The sequence below is a fragment of the Polyodon spathula genome, chromosome 20, assembly GCF_017654505.1.
Source record: "Polyodon spathula isolate WHYD16114869_AA chromosome 20, ASM1765450v1, whole genome shotgun sequence".
Taxonomy (NCBI): Eukaryota; Metazoa; Chordata; class Actinopteri; order Acipenseriformes; family Polyodontidae; genus Polyodon; species Polyodon spathula.
In genome coordinates this window covers 12,507,894-12,525,988 of record NC_054553.1, presented here as the reverse complement: position 1 = coordinate 12,525,988, position 18,095 = coordinate 12,507,894, and the positions used below count along the sequence as shown (strand labels likewise).

At 38.7% G+C, this 18,095-nt stretch overlaps 1 protein-coding gene across 4 annotated transcripts in view; it reads right to left on the bottom strand.

Annotated features, from left to right (window-relative positions):
• LOC121295438 (collagen alpha-6(IV) chain-like) overlaps window positions 1–18,095 on the bottom strand; it is a 109,063-nt gene that overhangs the window by 75,043 nt on the left and 15,925 nt on the right. The gene's annotated exons all lie outside the window — the stretch shown is intronic.

Sequence of the window (18,095 nt, the reverse complement as noted above, 5' to 3'; positions counted from 1 at the left end):
TCTTGTTTGATTTTAGCACTGGGAGTAAAAAAAGGCGACTGAATGTTTAATAAAGCCTGCATTTCCCGCTGCTCTCCTTGATCTCCCCTCTACCCCTAATCAGCGTGACAGAAGCAGGGCACGGTTACTGAGTGGTGCCGAGACCGAAGGGCAAGGAAACTGAATATGTCTGGCAGGAGGCCCAGGCAGGACACATCTCAGGTATTTCACAGACTCGGAAGAGAGCTGCAACTTCAGACAGAGCCATGGCTACAGCTCAGACAGTAAGGCGGGGGGGGGGGGTGGCACTGCTCACAAGCTGCTTCCTCTTTTTTCTGACAGAACACTGACTGAGGGCATGTAAAAATACGACAGAGGTGTCGGGTCTATAAATAAATCTTTAACCCTCCCCCTCCTCCTTCACGTTTGCTGAGTTAACAACAGAACCAACATCACCACCCAAACTGAGAACTCTTACCCCAGACGCACTCCGACCTTTTAAGGCAGAGCAAGGATGACACGTTCCAGCTCACAGGGTGTTGATGGATTGTCCCAGAACTTCCTAAACACTTTGGCTTGTCCGAAGACAACTTTGACATGTCCCTGTTAGTAATTGTCGTACAGGGTCCGTTATAAAACAAAGACTGGCAATATTTTTTACCTTCCACCGACACGTCGTTAAATACAAATTATCTAGATACGTTTAGTTATGAGAAAATCAATCCTATACTATTTAGTATTTATTGAAAAAACATATATGACTTTTTTTTTAATACTGAAACTAAAAGTGTTGCCTTTGTGAGTTTGTCCTTAATTTTCAAACAGGATTTAAAACCAGAAATAACTCCATCTAAAAGGTAGTTCCGTAGGGATCCCTCCCAGATATTCTGTGGCGTAAAATATTGTGACCCCTTAGTGTGACCAGGGAATCCCGATAAAACCCTTGGGGTGACTCTTTTTGTCCACCAACTACTTTAAAATCCTGAGAAGGTATTTTAGGTGCCAACTGTAAATGGTCGTACAGAATATACAGTACTGTGCAAAAGTTTTAGGCAGGTGTGAAAAAAATGCTGTAAAGTAAGAATGCTTTCAAAAATAGACATGTTAATAGATTATATTTATCAATTAACAAAATGCAAAGTGAGTGAACAGAAGAAAAATCTAAATCAAATCAATATTTGGTGTGACCACCCTTTGCCTTCAAAACAGCATCAATTGCACAAAGTCAGGGATTTTGTAAGCATATAGTCAGGTGTATGATTAAACAATCAGTTAATGATTATGTTTCAACATACATATTGAATTGATGATCACACTGTGTAACAAATTTTTTTTTTTTTTGTTCCTGGGTAGTAATTGTTATTTCCTAATTGTTCCTAAATGTGTGTCTTTTCGTTCACATAAAGTCAGAAAAAAACAACATATGAATCCAAATTAACATGTATTTATACTAAAGTAATACAAAAATGACTACAGAAGATTTAGAAGCGAGTAGTTTTTCAAGATTTACAATTATACTGTAAATACAGTATAATTGTAAATCTCGAAAAACTACTCACTTCTAAATCTTTTGTAGCCGAAGGGTTGGAGAGCGGTACACGAATGAGTGTCTGCAGGCAACAGTGAAGCATGGTGGAGGTTCCTTGCAAGTTTGGGGCTGCATTTCTGCAAATGGAGTTGGAGATTTGGTCAGAATTAATGGTCTCCTCAATGCTGAGAAGTACAGGCAGATTCTTATCCCACCAGGGAGGCATCTGATAAATCCACAGAAGAACTGTGGTTAGTTCTCCAAGATGTTTGGGCCAACCTACCTGCCAAATTCCTTCAAAAACTGTGCAAGTGTACCTAGAAGAATAGATGCTGTTTTGAAGGCAAAGGGTGGTCACACCAAATATTGATTTGATGTAGATTTTTCTTCTGTTCACTCACTTTGCATTTTGTTCATTGATAAATATAATCTATTAACATGTCTATTTTTGAAAGCATTCTTACTTTACAGCATTTTTTCACACCTGCCTAAAACTTTTGCACAGTCATGTATGTTGATCAAACAAAGCAGGATACCAAAAGAGACTAACCTTTTCTTATTGGCATTAGCCAAACGTTGTGTCATCTTAAGGGTAGACTAGACTTCTAATAAAAAGAGTGTACACATTTCGGCATGTTGGAGAAGACCCTTACGACACAAATGGGCCCCACAAAATATTCATTATTAAAGCAATTACATAACAATTATGTACAATTTGATCTTTTAATTCCCTAAATTAAGAGGATGCAATGGAATGCTAATTGGCCTTTTTATGCACAGAGCAAAACTTTCATGGGTTCATTTCCTAAACTGTTTTTGGTCTCTATGTCGATTTAGCTGAGACAGACATTTCTTTGGAGGATTTCCAGGTATATCAGAGGTATAGCCCCGGAGTTGATCACAAGAGGGGGAGCAGGCTTCCAGGGTGGTGGGCTAACCCAGGCCCCTGGGAAAGGCTCTCTGGCTACTAAATGGATTTTGGGGGACGAGTAAGGAAGTAAGTCCATATACAGTACTGAGCAAGATATATCCATTCAAAATGAACAGAAACAGTATCTCTTGCCTTACACTGATAAAGTATAAGACAAAAACATTTGTCTACTGTATTTTTTCCCCTTCTCAGAGGCACACAGGCCTATTCATTTGTATAACAGGTTGATAATGTGTGGGTGCTTGTGTGGCTCATTCCAGGATTTGCATTCCTTCAAGGGCTAGTTTTCTCCATTCAGAGACATGAGCTGCTGAAAGGTTCTGAGAAATCCAAATAGCAAAGACTAATGTTGCAATATCATTTGATCCGCATCCACTCCTCCTGCAGCTGTATTCTAAGATTTGATTTAAAATCAAAATTGGGAGGTTTGACTGCAACTTACAATAACCAAATGTAGATCACAAACATCTCACATCTGTGTTGTGAGAAATGCCAGCTCTGAGAACTGGTATTTATTATATTTTCATCATGTTTTACATCAGAAATTAAGACATTTTGAAGGTCTGGATGCAGCACTTAAAGTAACAATAATGACATTTTATGTACGGAACGTGAACCTCTTTCTGCTCTAAAGCCATCACCCCAGGTGTTTCACTGTCACTTCATACCAACACTGAAGTTTTGACACTCAAGAGTAGAACGCTAAAAGCTTCAAAACGTGTGTGCACATGCTCAGCTTCAACAAAGCTGTCAGAAGAATCCATATAAGATGAAGAGAAATTGCCTGGCTTTCACAAAAACAGCCCAAAAAAACAAAGTAAAAACCATGCCCTGAATTAATCTTTGGATTCGTGGTCTTAAAGTTTGAAGTTCACGATGAAACATAAGCATACTGATGCACTATTACCAGCCACCTTTGGTGCCCCATCAGTAGTTCTGCATGTGTGTGTGTGTGTGTGTGTGTGTGTGTGTGTGTCCCACCACACACACAAAAGCAGCACAGTGTCCTCCTGACATTTAGTAAAAATAGGATATTCTGTGTGGGGTATTCAGAGTTAGTTACTTCAGATATTTTTCTGCTAGAACTTGTATACACTTCTGTCTGCTGAGAGTTCCCCAGTTTACCCTTGAAGACATTAATTACTATTTTTTTTTTTTTTTTTTTTTGTAATAACAAACATTCCTCAAACACTAGAATTTAAAGTTGTAGTGCCCCATACAGTTTCAAATAAAAGACACTTACAAATGCTGTTACCCCTGTTAACACAGAAAATACTCATACACCTGTATCTTCCACTGTGGGGACATTGCAGGCAAACTGCTCATTCGATAGTAAATGTATAGTTGGCCAAAAACACTTTTTCCTGGGTAACGTTGTTTTGCTTTCCTGGGCTATTGAAAAGCTTGCGGAAGACCCTCATAACCTCCTGTTGCTGCAGGTAGTAATAAAAAATAAGCCTGTTTTGTTCTGAAATTAACTGACAATGTTAAGAAGGTTCAATAAAGGGGGCAGATTGCTTGCTTGGAGCTGAAACCCCGTAGATGGGCTGTCAAACTCAACTTGACCAAGAGCCTAGCTGTAATCTGAAATTGGAATACATAAATCACTGCGGGCCACAAAACTGAAAACTGTGATACTCATTGGACATGTATTAAATCTGCCTCTTGCTTTCTGATTGGACAAAGTTCTCTGATTCGTACTGGCATCAGAAAACAGTAAATAAAAAAGAGCAATCCCCACTTTGGAGGATAGCAAGGTATGCTTCTTCTTGGGGAGTGTGCAGACTGAATAACAGGGGAAACCATGATGCATTGTACCTGTGTGGTCAGCGCACATCTCACCAAGAGGATACTCTCTCTGGATATAGGGATGCAAGGAGGCAGGTGACATTCAACACCAATTATCAGTCAGCAGTTTACCTTCATGTCTGGTTCTTTTCTACAATTACCTATTAAAACCAGGCAATCTATGAATCATAGATTAACATCAGTCTGTTAGTTTACAAATCAGTGCGGTCAAGCATGTCATGTTTATTTAATTTGAACTTTTGCTGCAGAGTTTTCAGTGCCTCAGCTGGTTATCTCTTCAAGCACCTACATTTGAAATGCTCCCTGTTCCCGGAAAGAAACCGGAGCCACTGTCTGGGCATGCTCTGTGATTCATTTGCTCAGAGGCCACATTTAAAAGCAATGCAGCGACTAAACAGTAATATTATTTGTCTGTACTCAGGCATGACTGTAATGAGAGTGCAAAACAGGGCAATAAAATTGCTTCAGAAAAAAACTCATCTGAAGACTTGTGAAATGAAAAGCATGCCGGTTTTGCTCAGGCTTCACCTATGGGCTTCAGTGCAAAGCTAATACCCCACCTCGCTTCACACAAACAGCATTGAGGAGTTTTTTAAGAAACACGTTTTGCTGGAATAGTTAGGAATAATGTCAAACACTGACCAGGCACATTAATAAAGAACAACAGAGACTAGAGATAGGAAATTAAATATTTTTATAGAGTAGAAGGTCACTTTGTAAGACTGAACCACCCCACTACTAACAGTTTTGAAAGACGTTGTCTGTCAAGAGGTATTATTGCCTGTGAAACGGTGCATTCTGCTGTTTTCAATGTTACCTCGACTATGAGACAAATGGTGTCTGCAATAAGCTGTTAATGCATCAAAACTCACAGGCATCAGATATACCACATTGCACTTTGTGACCCATAGCAGTAATCAGCTAGGTAAATTTCACTGCTCAGTATTGTTTCAAATTCACATTCCTATTTACCGGCATGAGATTCCTTTGTACAAGACATAGGCAAGAAAGTATTAGCTCAGGGGAACATGATGTTAAGATAAGACCTCACTGTCTTTGGTGTTACCAGAAACTAGTCCATGCACAGTATTGAGAAATACAATTAAGTTCACCTCAGAATTTACCAAAGGCTAGCCGAAATATTTCTCAGCTTGATTTACAATTAAACTTGTTAATTTATGATTGAGTTATTAACTACCTACTGCAATAATTCTATCCATTCAACATGAAAAGAAACAACTACTTACACTATCTGTTACCTAATACTGATGAAGGCATTAACTGAAACGTACATCTACTTGTTAACTTTGCTCCCTCTAAGGTCCACATAGGTCCTATAAATTTGCTAAGCAGTTTGAGAATGTGTGGATCATCCCAGGACTTGCATTCCCTCCAGGGCTGGTTTTCTCCATTCACGGGCAAGAGCTGCTGAAAGGTTCTGAGAATTCCAAATAGCAAAGACTAATGTTCCAATCTCATTTGATCCGCACCCACTCCTCTTGCAGCTATGTTCAAATTGAACAGCTAAATTAATTTCTCTTTACAGATTTTGGGGAATCTGCTCTGTTTTACAACCCTGTCACTTATTTGGGTAGAGAACTGTAAGATAAGCACCATAAGACTACTCAATCACCCAGTAAATGAAGACTGAATGGAGAACTGTGTAGGACTCCTGGCAGAAGGTTAAACTAAAGTCACATATTTGGTTGCAGGTGTGCAGTTTGTGTAGCTTTTCTTTATTCAGGTCTCTGCAAAGTTAATTATTACCTGTTTGCAAACACTGCTGGGTTGGGACAATGAGAGACTTCTTAAATCGATTAGTAATGTTCAACTTGTTAAATGTACTCACAGCAATTTTAAAACATTAACCAAAATTGATAGGTACAAGTTTCAGCCTTCACAGTTGGTATTTTAAGGACTTTACACCACGCTTGTTGGTGGCTAGTTGACTTTTTAAAGCCAACTCAGAATTAAATAACCAGCTGTTGGCTTTCATTGGGTACTTAAACTCTGTGAGCCATAAATCCTTCAGAACTCTTGATGTGCAGGATTGCCCACTGCAGTACCCTATTTAGACACCAAATCAATGTGTTCTCAGTTGCTCCGACACCCTGAGGCCAGGTCACTGCTCAGATTTACAGACACAGGGAAGCAGGGACAAAGCACTTAAAGTAAGGAGAAGCCACTAGCTTAACTGACCACGGAGGCAGAAACCAGCCAACAGATTTGATTCCACAGAAGGTTACTGCAAAGGCTACGGTATCTTGTAAATTCACCTCAGAGTATGGCTTTCAAATCTTCTGATAAAGTAGGTGCCCCTTCCTTCTATTCTAAAGTCAAATGCTTTCTCAGAGTTAAACCTCTCTGCTTTAAAAGCACATATCACTCTGAAGGGGGTGTGAGATTGTCCACTTAACCCGAGTTCGAAAGCTCAAGACATCTTGTTGTAATGTAATGAATTAAAATTGGTAAAATTAGTGTTAATTTGCAGCAAACCCTGCATTTGGTTCTTCCCAGCCAGTAAACATCAGAACATTTATTTTATTAAGTGGTGTTACTTCCTATTTCACAATATAGACATTTTAATACCACAAATAAATGTCGTACACACAAACAACAATGAATCCTTCCACCGTTCCATTTTAAAACACAGTAATGTGCTGGGCTCTCAACCAGCTTGGTCTCAGATTAATGCCAGGACTCTCCCACACCGCTCTCATATGCAGAACATTAACATAACCCAGTTACCACATGATTAGAAATAGGGTGTACACACTGTCTGCGTTTGTAGAGGATACACCCCTGAATTGCAACATACCTCCGCACAAAAAGCATCTTTATCCTATTAGTCACTAGGGGCACACTAAAAAATAAATGAAACAATACACCACACTAACTAGGCCATCAACAAAAGCTGACCTTAATAAAGCTATAAACACTGGGTAAGAAACAAGAAAGAGGTGAAAATCTGATTCATAACTGATTGCATGTCATATTCGTTTTTCATGACTGTCCTCAAAAAAAAATTCCTTTCCAAGGGCTCCCTCTCCTTGCCCCCAACGCATCATTAATCTAGCTAGGCTTCACTAGGCCCAAACAGCCCCACTCATTAAAATCACCTGCTGTAATATGCAGGGGGGGAAAAAAAAAAAGAAAAAAAAAAAGAAAAACACGACCACTGTTAGAGTTTTCTTGCAACAGCTACTTTGAAGGAGAAGCATGCTGTTACCATAGCAACTTCAAGGTTTATTAGGCTACCTTCAAAAGTTTTTTTTTTCTTTTTTTTTGTTACCTTCAAAACAATACTTCCTTTCAGAAGCCCTCCCAAGGACCAAGGTCTGTTGTACATTTTGGCCTTCCTTTGTTCCCTTGCCAAATCTTTCCCTTTTACTCAGAGAACAAATGAGTGAATGAGTTTTATCAGCAAAGCTACCTGCATGCCTTAACTGAGTGCTCAGAAGTATCCTGTAACCCTTTGCTGTCAACAAGCAGACCTGAACCATGTTCACCCATTAAAACTTTATCAAATAAGATGCTTAAATCATTCTCACACTTGGAAACAAAATCGCAAAATTCAGTGGCCAACACTTATTCCGACAATTTCCCTAAAGTTCAATATCCATTTGTGTAAAACTCTCAAGCAGTACATATCAAGACTGTAATATACACGTTTTTCTTGGTCATTGCTTTAGCTGACAACCCCAAAATTAATCTTACAAATGAAAATACAAGATTATTCGATTGACATGAATTCAAATCAACGTTGCGTGTCTTTCATGCCAGTGCAAACATGCCATTTAAAATATCTGAATAATGAAATTAAGCCATTTCTAGTTTCCCCTGTCACGAGTATTTAATTGTGTATTTTGTTTCTCATTTGCAGTACAGTATTGCTCTTTTTGTTTCTGTGGGATTTAAAGACATGTTCTTAGCTTTCTATATTATAGTTCACAGTAAGCCTATTGATACTGAATCCTAGGGGAACTGCCTGTATGTTTTTTGGTGCAACTGTATATGCCTCCCTGGTCTAACAAGCCTGCATGTGCTGTTAGAATTGATTGCTTTAGGACAGCAGTCTGGCTGACACTGTGTCTGATGGCACATTTCTCGTGCTTCCCAGGCTCAAGCCCTCCTCGTGAGCAGTATTTGGAGCTGTTGACAAGAGGCACTTCCACAGATCTCAAACCACCAGTTTGACAAGGTTCCCCCTTCTCAGGGGAAGCCGTGAATAAATGAAGAAGAGTTGCGGTTAGACTTACAAAAAAAACATAAAATTGAAGGAAAAGAATCTGATATGGTGTCTAAGGGATGGATTAATTCCTAAACACACTGTCTTATTCCCAGTGCCAGTTCATATAACTACAATTTTTTTGTATAGAACTAATAGTAGTTCTACCATATTTCAAGACATTCCAGCTCACAAAGAGAATGGATTTATCCGAGCTAAAGCCCAGTTGGTACTGTAGGTTGCCTGCACAGCACAAGTTGGGATCATGACTTATTACTGCTTACATATAAAGAGAAAGTTTCACAATGTATTCACAACATATCTTGAAGTAGTGTCTGGTAGTGTAAGAACCCAATGCAGGGAGGAGTGCAATTAAAGAACGACATACTATCTGATTTTTAATCATTACTATTTGACCTTTTGCACTTCATATACCGTATATTTCTAATTTCTGTGAAATGCACATGTTTACAGCATTGCAATGCAGAGGGGTTTAGACAGCAGATTTAAGTACACACTCCTACCTGTTCACCCAATAATTGCACTGTAGGCAAATTATTGTGCTGACAGTTCAGAAACTACTTTTTTGGGGTCTTGAGCCTGTGCAGACAATGTTAACCGAGAAGCTTTAAAAAAAAACTCCACCCAGGTAAAATTCAATGCCACCATTTAAACGATGTGACAGAGCAATTCTTTTTCAGAAACAAAAGAAAAGGAGCAGCTACTTCACCTCCAGGTGTTCACACTGTCAAACCGCTACCCGAGTGCTCCACCTGCCACCCTGGGAGCCCTTCTGCCATCTTTGAGGTGACAAGACTTCCTGGAGGGACTGTCAGCTTTCCATGGAATTCAGAAAATAAGCTGCTTCTTTGTTTGTTTACCTGTGGCACTGCTTCTGTGTTATTTGGACTGGATGAACTGATGCATTCACAAACTTAAAAGTTAAACAAACATCTTTCAAGAGGCTAGTGTGTTATTTTCTATGTATCATATCCAATGTGACAGAAATACTGTACCTAGAATTTATAAAAATGTAAAAACAACAAATTCAATAAAACATGGCTTACTAACAGGCTTAAACACCTGCTTTACACAGAGCTACTACAGGTCTATCATTTCAGCCACCATAAATAGCATTTCCATTTCAAACCCTGTTTAACATCTCAGATGTTTATGTGGTAGCTGGGTTGCCCAGCAACCAGGGGTGCCTCGTAATGTGACAAGGCCTACCTCAGAGGCCAGTGAGCATTTGAGTTAATTATCAGAAGCCAAGCAGAGAGCCAAATATCTTGATCTTAACTTTGTTGGTCTGCTGTTTAGAAAATGAAGATAATGTGTTTGTTAGTAAAGATTTTTTCAAGTAAAGTGGCTGGATGATAAATCATATACAACTATGAGAAGCTATGGAATTCAGGGTTTAAATTCATGTAAAGGGCAGTGTTGTGTGACGCTGTGCTGTACTGATCCTGTCCAATGTGTGACTAGAAGATGGTAAGATAAAGGAGGGTTCATAAAGGAGGGTTTTAAATAACAGAGCTGTGGCTGGGTTTAATTAGCTTGTTTAATTAGCGAGCTATATATTGGATATCTTGTTAGATCCTGCATATAGCTCAGCTCATTGGAAGGTTTTACCCTTGCAGGTGCCATCAGGTTTCACAATCATTAAGTAAAGTAGCTGGGCGACTTTAAAATAAATTAAAAATAAATTAAAAAAAACTTTAAAACTTTGCAACCACATATCTAGTGATTGCATGCAAGGAGTGTAAAAGTGGGTTATTATTCTTTACCAGTACATGTCAATCCACTTGAAAAATGATGTTCCTGGAATTTCAAGGAGCAAATTATAAATTGTCTAAACAAAATCCGACATACCCATCAAACATTCAGACATCTCATCTTGGTTAGCCTAAACCATAAACAAAATGATAACAGCAAACCCCCCAAATCACCTATAACTGAATATGAAATGGAAAAGCTTTTTTAAAATATCAAGACAGAATGTCACTGTAGACCAAATAAAAGAAAGATAAACTTCATTTTTTTGTGTCTTAAACTTTGCTTGAATCAGGGTAGACTAAACAAGTCTTTGGTTTACGGAAAACTATAAATCAAAGTCAGCAGCTGGTGTTTCCTAAATGCAGTATTAGAAGGTAAACCATGTTGTTGTTACAAATTGACTTTCTGCTGGCTGGATTCTCTACATAACCATAAACAGTTTAATCTGGACTGTAGAATTACAAGCACAGGTTCAAAGCACTGGTGGAAAAGTTTTAGAAAGACTCAGACGCTGTTTAACTTTAAAAAGAAAAGAAAAACCACAGAATTGAAGAAATATAAGCAAACTGGCTTGGGGTTCTTTACAAGATTTTAGCTCAGGAAATTATCAATCAACATCAAGTAAATTAAGTTAGATTTCTGTTCCCAAACAAATATATAAATACATCAACCTGTATATACAGTGCTTGTACAGTAATTACCCATGTTTACTCCATTACTAATTCTCCATTCAGACGTGGTGTAAACCAGTGGATGAATGTCAGTATTATGTGTTCTACTCGCTGTGTAAACTGGCATAGGCTTCCTTTGTGAATGTTTGTGCAGGACCTCAGCACTTCTCACCACAAATTAATTACATGCCCCTGGTGAAGCATGTAAAATACGGGCAACCTTTTCTTTCTAAAGTAATAAAACGCAAGACTCCATTCTACCCAATCTTCACACGAATGAAAACACCACAGTTCAGTTATGAATTGCCACATGCCAAAGTGAACAATTGTAGAACTGTTGAACAATAGCTGTGTTAAAATATTGATTTTTTTGAGCCAACAGGTTAAAACTTTCAAGAACACATGGGATCTGTGATCAGGTGAAACCGGGTTTGAGAAAACAAAGAAATAAAACATCGACTCTTCTTCATTTTAACCCAACTTTCCCAGACAAAGGCACACTAGAGTACCTATGTGGTCTTGTTGAAAGTGTTTGAACGTATACTTTGTATATTAAAAGACATCAAAATTGCTTCTTCTGGTTTGATTTCCTAAAATTTCAAATACATTTTCGTCTAAATAAATAGTCTGGGTGGCAAGTAGGTATCTAAGTAGAACAGTTACTGTTGGTTCACTTTGGCAATACCAAAACAGACCCATGACTGGCTTGGCAATCCCTGGATTTCTTTGTTCTAGGGTTAGTGTCAACAGTGTGTAGTCTTTGTGTGTAACCTGGTTTTGTCAATTTGCAACCCACGCTGTACATCATCTTTAGGCAGGATCATCAGCTCTATAAACCCCTCACCTTCCCTGCTAATGTTTCGCATCTCTCTCTCTCTCTGATGATTCTATAGGAACTTGTCTAAAGGCAGTGCAGTGAATTACCTTTGCTTTGGCAAGGTACAGGTCAATGTTATGGCTGCTGCTAATTAGAAAACCACCCTGCTTGTTCATGCAACACACACAAACACTTTGTGTAAAGACATCTGACGTGAAACAGTCAATCTGGGCTAGATTAACAAAGTGACAGAGCAAAGAAGCCTCTCACCTCAGATATGCATCAGACTGGAGAACAGGTTTACCCGAAATGAACATAAGACTGTAGTACTCCCTCTATTTCATGATTTGATGTGGGCAATCACATGTACCCGCATGGACCTCTCAGAACTACATTTCCCATCATCTTCCTGCGCACACATGTAACTGAGATGTATTTACCAGTGAGCAGGAGGATAATGGGAAATGCAGTTCTGAGAGGTCTATGCGGGTACATGTGAAGCCACCTTGGAGGCAGGGCATTCCATTTTTAAAGTTTAAAAAAGTGGTAATAATACAAAACAAAAAAAAATTAAAATACACCCACTTTACGTAAACAGTTGTAGCAACTCATGGGAACATGTAATACAATAAAATAAAAAAGGTCCTTATGTACCCTTTAAGCTCGGGGGGCGGGTGTCAACTTCATATGTTAAGGGAGCTGGGTATTAATTTTTCGCAGCTAAGGATTCTTTTCTCCAGGGCGTTTCAAAGCCGGGTTGGACTGACCTTGGATTTTTTGACCCCAGGAAACTCCTTAATCAGAATGGCCTTAATTAAGACTGGGGGGGGAGGGGGGGCCCAGTGGAATTTATATCCAATCAGAATTAATCTCTTTAAAGAGCCAAGTAACAAGGCAAATGATCATGGCAACAGCATTACTGTCAGGTCAGTGCTCACAGTGAATGGGACAGGATGAGGAACAGGGCTGTTCTGAATTACTGATTGTGAAGAGGCACCAGTGAGCTCACACAGGAACAGGGCACACACATCGGAGCTCTGCAACATCCCTGTGGTGACGAAACCATTCCTCTAGACTAAAAGAGCTTTGCTAATTTGTCATCGGCAGATTGTAAGACAAGAGGATTTGGCTTGATTTCAAGATATGATCAAAGAGAAAGATCAAAGTATCAACGAACACAAACTCACTTTTACCCAAATATTAACATAGTTAGTGTACAGAAATACGAAAAGAAACTTTGGAAATGCAATGACAATCCTTTTAACAATTTCTCAATGTTTTCATTAGTTGAAACTTTTTTTCTGAATTACTACATTTCAGGGATCTAATAAAAAATACAGCAAATGGCTTCTGGTAGGTAGGTTTTTTAAAATGCACTTAACTTCAATTTAAGAACAATTTAAACAAACTGGGCTCTATTTTCCACTGTGGGAAAAATCCAGTGTTTTCTACATATCCCCCCCCCCCCCCAAATGGAAAATACAAGCTTTTAAACTTTAAAAATGCACTGCTTGGACCACCTCCATTAATAAAAGGAACACAATGAAAAATAAGGTTAAAGGTTCCCACTTCCTCAGTTCTCTCATCTGCCTTAGATTGGCGAGTCTAGAGCCTTGCTTTTAGACATGTCCCTTTCAGCAGCTGAAGTTCTGTTCCTTCAGCTCAGAGCCCTGGTCACGAATGAAGATTGAGAAGGTTAATCTGGGACTCCTAACCAGGTTTAGAGAGGCTGAAGCAGGCCTGTGATCAATTAAGGATTACTACAAGAAGCATAAACTACAGCCACGCACAGGTTAAGCCCTTCCTTGCAGGCCTCCAGAAAAACAAGGCTCTGAGCTTGCTGGAATCCCTCCACTATGACCACCAAAAGACAAAGACAGGAAATCTGTCTTTGATTTATTCCTGTTTCATCAAAATGTCTTCATCTGCCTGTTCTTTAAAAGACCAATACGTTTATTTACTTTAAAAACATGCAGGGAGCAGCTGTCTGTACTGCTGCACTATTCTTAACAGAAATGTGGACTACAGGTTTGTCTCCAAGGACTGCATGACTGACAAATACCACAGACTGAGCTATGCATCTGAAAATCCTTAGACCACAGTTTTTTTCTTTAATAAAACACAACCTTTAATGGTTTGATTTAGCTTTTATGGGTTGGAAAAAAAAAACCCTCAAGAGTCAATAAATGGTTTTATAAATCAGTCCCTGGTTTACAGACCTGTGTGGGCTTGTATTGTATCGACAGCAGCAATGCTTTCCTAAACCAACCTGCCCAAACAGGAAAATGGAAACTCATTGCAACTGCTGGGTCCTGAAACCATCATCTCAGCAACCTCAGCTTTTTGTTTGCTTGACCACATTGTCCAATTTATCTTTACAGGAAATGAGTCAACTTTCAGTTCATACAAGGAATACTGCATACGTTATTCCTCTTACGGTTTACAGAATTTGTCTACTATTTACGACTACAAATGTCTAGCACTTAAATCGGTATAGAAAAGACTACTAATAAATATGGAAGTAAAATGGAAAAATGTGCATGACACTCATGGTAAAATACATATGCCCAATTCAAAGCATTACTGCCTTTTATAGTTTGTTGCTTTTGGATTTAATAGGTTATATAATGTCAATGTATGAAAGAAAATAACAGAGCCATAAGCAGAACAGAGCACTACCAGGAATGGCAACACAACTGAATCCAAGTATGTATTGGTTCCATACGTGCATAAAAAAAAACGAAGGTCAACATGCTAGTACCACAGCACCGTACCACTGTAGCTGCCATTGTAGACAGTTCAGTATTTTAGATTGTAACCTTGTCCAATACAACAAATTGTCACTATGTTGCAAAACTTTTCTATTAATGGTTCTAACATTTAACTTGATTGACCATTTGCATGGCACACTGTACTCCAAAAGCAAACACTTATTCAACACATAGTATCTTCACTAGGACGGTCCCGTGTCTCATTAGCCACTGGCTTTAAAATAGCAACCTGTATTGGTACTTTCCTAGAAATGCCAGAGCACAAGCCAGGATTGAGTTAGAAGCAAGGCTCGAGTTGGGGGCATAAGATATCTCATTAATCACCGTCTGACCTCCAAACCTTGTAGGACAGAGGCCCATCTTGTACCATGAAACACTGACTCTGATAATTCTGCATCTGAAGTATATTTGAATAACTCCTTGTAAATTGCTAATGGGGTGGGGGCCTTGGCAAGTGTTGGGAGGTGGGTTTGTTTACATTTTGTTGATCAAATTTATTTGAAGGTATATCTTTGGTATAAAGATAATGCTTTCTGTTTATCTATTGAAAATGTACTGAAAGAAAACATCTGTGCAGTAGAAATAAAAAAATATATTTGGGAGCTCAAATCTGATTGTGGCCTAGCAATAAGTACAAAATGAAACACCTGCCTCTCTGCCCAGGATATTAGCCTCATTCTATTAGGCAGGGAACCACTTCACTGAGATTTCTACATTCTACCTGGTAAGCAGTCCTTAAGAAAGCCTTCCTTTGCTCGCCTTGCTCCAGCAAGCTGCAATAACCTTTCTGCTGAAATGTAGTGTTCTCCCTTCTCATTTAAGAATTAACTTGTGACATTAACCCCTTAAGGAATTGCGCAGTTGTTCAAACAGTTTCTTAAAATACATTTGTATGTGTCATGTATCACAGGGAAACTGACGAATCAACCAGTCAGTAAATTTAAAACTGTTTTGTGCATCTTCACTGCAAAAATAAGAAAGCTAGCATCATTTGTTTGGTAGGACACACATGTGCCTTGTGCATTAAAGGGTTAAATGTAATCTCATAACAGCTTTTAACTCTGCTCCTCTGCTCTGCTGGGTGAACTGTAACCACTAACTAGAATAACGTTTTCAAATACGAACATAACAAATACGGCCCATCTTTTTGTTTGGTTGTCAGTAGCTTCTAGATCCCAGAATCCCATTGAGCAGCTTCTTGAAGGCTCCCAGGGTGTCAACTTCAACAACATTACTGGGGAGTTGGTTCCAGACCCTCACAATTCTCTGTGTAAAAAAACTGCCTCCTATTTTCTGTTCTGATTGCCCCTTTGTCTAATCTCCATTTGTGACCCCTGGTTCTTGTTTCTTTTTTTCAGGTTGAAAAAGTCCCTTTGGTTGACATTGTCAATACCTTTTAGAATTTTGAATGCTTGAATCAGATTGCGCGTAATCTTCATTGTTCAAGTCTGACTAAATTCAATTCTTTTAGCCTGTCTGCATATGACATGCCTTTTAAACTCTGAATAATTCTGGTCGCTCTTCTTTGCACTCTTTCTAGATCAGCATCTTTTTTTATAGCGAGGTGACCAGAACTGAACACAATATTCTAGATAAGGTCTTACTAATGCATTGTACAGTTTTAAGATTACTTCCCTTGGTATTTATAATGTACATTTTTATTGCTTGCTTGCAGTACCTTACACTTTCCTCTTAAATGTCATAGTAATGTCTTACTATACCAGAATCCAAGTTATTAATGTAGATTAGGAAAAGCAGAGGACCTAATACTGATCCCTGTGTTACTTCACTGGTTGCCTCTCTCTATTTCTCCTCTAATCAGTACCTTTTGTTTACCAAATTCCCCAATCCATGTGCATGCACTTCCTTGAATCCCTACTGCTTTCAGTTTGAAAAATTAAACTTTTATGCTGGACTTTGTCAAAAGCTTTCTGGAAATCTAAACAAACCATGTCATATGTTTTGCAATTATCCATTGTCAATGTTGCATCCTCAAAAAAAATCAAGCAGGTTAGTTAGACACGATCTCCCTTTCCTAAAACCATGCTGACTGTCTCCCAGGATACCGTTGCCATATAGGTAATTTTCCATTTTGGATCTTTTAAAGTTTACATATAATAGAAGTCTAGCTTATTGGTCTTTAGTTACCTGATTCAGTTTTGTCTCCCTTTTTGTGGATTGGTATTATGATTGCAATTCTCTTGCATGATCTTGGTTAGCAGCTTATAAATAACTTATTTCATTTCTTTGAGTACTACTGAGAGGCTCTCATCTGGCCCAGGGGATTGGTTTACTTTAAGATCTCATTGTCCCTTTAACACCTCTGCCTCTGTTACATTAAAGTTATTTAAGACTGGATAGGAGCAGGTCAACATGTCCGTATCCTCCTTTACACAAAAAAAAATAAATAAAAAATCTGTCTTAACTCATGATTTTTGACCCTGTACTTCTTGAATGCCTGGTTGTGTATTACACGCCGTGTGCTATTAAAAATAATGAGCGAGTTGTCCTTGACTTTATTCCCACACATTTCACCTCAAAACCATTTGGCATTTGTTGCAGTTACCCAAATGTGGGCCTTCTAATCTAATCTTGTATGTTACAGTAAAACAGTTAAGGCCTTGGCTGTGAATTAAACAGCAAAAATCTACAAGCACAATTTGGCTAAGTTATATCTCTGAGTATTTATAAATAAAGAGATACAACCCAATGTGTCCTTATTTAAGAGCAACCCACTCTTTATACATAAATAACCATATATTTGAGAGGGAGTCTCCGAAGACAAGCTTGTTCCTACTTGGTAAACAGACCTTGCATGCACAAGTCTTCAATCAGTGGATTAGTTTATTATGCTGCAGGAATTCCCCTGCAAAGTGATTTGAACACAAAAGAGACATGGCAGATTTGCCTAGGAGCAGTCGAGGTAAAAGGATACAATAATGTTCACACAAAATCCTACTTTAACAGACGTATAGTTTTACCTGAAACATTGCTCAAAATGGGGATTCTCCCTAGTAAGTTAATTTGATGGGGTACAGTTAATATTACTCTACCGTAATATACAATTACAACATGTTACATTACATTCAAACAACTTAAACGAAATACAGAAATAAAATTTAGGACTAGAGTTTAAAAGTTCACCCCAAGCACTGGGTTACGTTATGGGACACATTCCCCTACTCAAGGACTGATCTTTAAAAGGGGCACTTTGTTTATAGTGATGGCATTTTACAAAATGCAAGAGAGGGTCGCTATTGCATTCCCCAGGTATTCTTCAGAGACCAATGTCAAATCACATTCCTTAGCAGTGAAACAGAAGAAAAAAATAATCCTGCCCGCATGTCCCCCCCCCTCACCCACTACTCCAGGTGTTGAGCAATCAGGTTGATTTTAAAACACTACAGGCTATCAACCATCAATTATGACAAACCAGCCAGAGGAGACAGCTTGTAAAAGGCAGAGAAAGAACGTGCTATTCCTAATGGCTGTAATGGTGGTGGTGGTGGTGGTGGGGGGGGTTATCACATCTAAGTTCAAATGCTAGATGGAGAAGCGCAAAGGGCGTGGTCTCACAACTATAGC